Below are 3813 nucleotides of genomic sequence, written 5' to 3'. Positions count from 1 at the left end.
CCTCCACCTAATGCAAAACCCCAGATCTGAAATCTGAGCTCTGATACCACTTGTCGCGCTCCTATGCGGAAGCGTTGCACGCACACACAATGAACTTGTGATCACGGAAGAAGAAAGCCACACTCTTGCACAAATCAAGCCAATTACGACAAATCAAACCAAACACAGAGATATACGTGGTTCGGCAACTTGCCTACGTCCACGGGGAGAGGATGGGAAGATTTCACTAATTCAAGGAGAGTACAAAGGGTTACAATCACACAAAACTCTCAAACTAACCCTCAACCAAAGATCTCACCTTGCTCACAATATCTCCCTCTCACAATGCTCAAAAGATTCCTCAATCTCTTATACAAAACCCTAACAAATCGTTTCCCTATTTATACCAAAACAAAAACCCAATCAGACTGCAAACAGGAAACCTGATTATGTAAAATACCCGTCGTAAGTCGACTTAACAAACAGCATAAGTCGACTTGGCAGAGAGAAACAGCAACTGGAGCACACTTCGTAAGTCGACTTATCAAACCTGATAAGTCGACTTGGCAGAGGAAAAAATTCACAATTCCAGCGCAGATCGTAAGTCGACTTGTGCACACTGTCAAGTCGACTTACCATAAGTCGACTTATCCTTGTGCATGAGTCGACTTATGCCAGAAAATCTGGTTTTTCTGATTTCTCCACAATATCCTCCTGACGGGGTCTATTTTATTTTTATATTATATTTTCTGAATCCAACAAAATATTTTATTCCCTCTAAAATTTACTCAAATCCCTCAAAAAAAAAATTCCAATGCCCTCTAAACATCCTGAATTCATCCTCTCCAAAATTCAATTAGGATGAGCATAATTTCATGTTGGCTTCATGGACAAATAGAAGCTCAACGGTGGATATCTTGTGGGGATTTCGGATTTCCTATATAAAAAATGAATTTCTTACTGGGTTTTTTAAGGATTGGGATCCTCTATAAATGCATAGTGTCTCCTAATATCTCCTAATGCATCTTTACCTTTCATTTTGTGCATAAGCACAAAATACGAGGAGCTACTATACAATGAAAGGTGGAGATGCATTAGGAGATATTAGGAGGCACTATGCATTAGTAGAGGATCCCAATCCGTTTTCTAAAGGGGGGGAGGAAAGGAAAAAAAATAATAAAATAAAGGGGAAAATTGTAAAATAGACCGTTTTTGCTAATTATTTAGCAAAATAGACCGTTTTGCTAAATAATTAGCAAACGTTTTTGCTAATTATTTAGCAAAATAGACCGTTTTGCTAAATAATTAGCAAAATAGACCTCTTTTTGGTCAACAGGCCAAAAAGAGGTCTATTTTAGACCGTTTTGCTAAATAATTAGCAAAATAGACCTCTTTTTGGTCAACAGGCCAAAAAGAGGTCTATTTTACAAAACAGCTTAGAAAACATACGGGACTAGTAGTCTCGTATGTTCTAATCACGAATTAGTGAAATTTTCTACTCAGAAAACATACGGGACTACTAGTCCCGTATGTTTTCTGAATCACTAATCCGTGATTAGTTGGCTCTAAAACATACGGGAGTAGTAGTCCCGTATGTTTTCTGAGCTTTGTTTTTCAAAATTGACCTTTTTTTCAAAAGAGGTGTATTTTGCTAATTATTTTTCAAAGTGGTCTATTTCGCCGTATATTTCATAAAAATGGTCTATTTTACAAATTTTCCCTAAAATAAACCCTTCCAATTTTATCTCCCTAATTCTCCATCACGGCGCTGGAGACGACGATGTATAACGAAATCCCGCCACCCGTTCTCCAGCCCCTCCTCCTCTTCTCCTGCCTCTTCCTCCCCTCCCCGCGCCTCCCAAACCGTCAAGCTTCCACATCTCCCCCGCCCCGGCCCCGCACGCGCCGCCCTCTGCGCGCCGCCCCAGATCGACTGTCTCCCGACCCCACCACCGGCGTGTTCCTCCCCCGGCCAGCAGAAGGTTCGATCGTCCTGTGGGACCTCGACAACAAGCCCCCCGCGCGGCCCCCCTACGCCGCCCGCCCCTCGCCCTCGCCGCGCGCGAGCTCTTTCGGCCGCGGTCTGACGCACATCTCCGCCTACGCCAACCGCCACGCCTTCACCCACCTCACCCGGCTGGTTCCCTCCAGCAGCGCCGCCACAGCGGCGCAGCCTCGACGCCCCTCAGCGCAAGGGCCCGTCCTCCCCAGCGGCCCCCTCCTCTCCTACGTCTGCTCCGTCTGCGGCCGCAAGTGCCCACCAACCTGACCTCAATTAAGCACTTTCAGGACCTTCCACGAGCGGAGCGGAACAAATAGCTTTCGCGAGGATGATGCAGCTCAAGGGGAAGAAGAGGTGAGGTACAGGAGAAGGTTCATAAGCGGCAACGCCAAGTACGAGGAGGCGGCGAGGGAGCTGATCATGCCAAGAGGTGGTACGGGCTGGCGGCGGAGCTGAGCGGGCGGGCGGTCTTCGTGAGACGGTGGAGACAAGCGCAGGCGGCGGACTGGGCGCTGAAGAGGCAGATGCCCAGCACTCGATGGCGAGGCGGATTTGACTGGGCTGTGCTGCGTCTCGACGACTCGTGATTTTAGGGACAGCGTCAGGAGGCGAGGAGGCGGAGCTGAGGACGAGTGGTCGTTGGGACGGGAGGAAACGTGTTGGGGAGGGAGGCGCGATCTGGGGTCCGTGGACGAGGGTGGTAGAGCGGTGGAGGTGGGGGAGTGAGGTGCTTGAGGTCGGGAGTGAGGCAGCGAAAACGAGTTTTGAGGGGGAGGGGGATGAGGGGAGTGGGTTCTTTGGGCTCAGTATTACGAGAGGAGGGACGCGTGATGAGGAGCTGGACGTTGCGGCGGAGGAAATTGTTGGGCCGGTATGCCCTGATGGTCTGTGGCAGCCGGCGTAGTGGTATGGGTGTCTGCGTTTTCGGAAGAGGATGCCGAGGATGGCGTTTTCGATATGTTTGGGCCGGGCTTGCCCGGTCAGGATTTTCTTTCGGAGGGCGAAGAAGAGGATGATTATTACATTTGAACATCAACAAGGGTAAGTAAATTGCTGTTGGTGGTGTAGCACCAATGTTTATAGAATTACAGTCTCATCATCCATCTTTGTGACTGAAGAGAAATAAATTGACGAAATTTGATTTATTTTCAATGATCTTTCACAATGCCAAATGTTTAGCATGTCTTTAGAATCAGGTAAAGTGCATTGTCAAATTTGTAGATAAGGAAGTCTCTGTAGTGATGGGAATTGAGCTTATAGCGTACACCTTCATAGTTTTGATGGATTAGTTTCTGAGACTGGCTGCAATGAACTCTTACACGAAGGTGATGGTCTCAAGATTCTTGTTAAAAACTGTGCTATATGAATTTGGCATCATAAAAGTGCCACTTTTGAACTCTAAGCACATCAATTTATGACCCAGAGGGAGTTATCTGCAATTTATCCCTCTCAACATGTCAATCCGAGGGTGATAAGTGCTTACAAAAAAGCTGAAATTCTGAGAAGTGATAAGTGGAGCCAGAAAATTTTATTGTGCGGGGGAATAGAGAAGTGTCTTCTCTATTTCATAAGGAAGTTAATAATATATTCAGATTAACCTTTGACGTTTTTCATTCAAAGATGTTCAGTATCAAAATCCAAATACTAAAAGTCATACGGACATATAAAACAATAGACGTAGATAATTCCCTCTTACTAGGACACTTCATGGAATCAAATTCCCTTATGATATTTTTGTAGAAAAACTTTCTGCAAGTTCCGTTTCAAGGGGCTGTTTGTTTGGTTTCCTAAAAACCAAGAAAACCAAGAAATGGAAATGGAAAACATGAAAA

General features: G+C 45.8%; 1 pseudogene; it reads left to right on the top strand.

Moving 5' to 3' along the window:
* On the top strand, positions 1760 to 2568 carry LOC109835609 (annotated as a pseudogene).

This window comes from Asparagus officinalis, chromosome 3, assembly GCF_001876935.1.
Source record: "Asparagus officinalis chromosome 3, Aspof.V1, whole genome shotgun sequence".
Classification (NCBI taxonomy): Eukaryota; Viridiplantae; Streptophyta; class Magnoliopsida; order Asparagales; family Asparagaceae; genus Asparagus; species Asparagus officinalis.
Note: the sequence above shows the minus strand (reverse complement) of the source record. Positions and strands in the feature narration are given on the sequence as shown.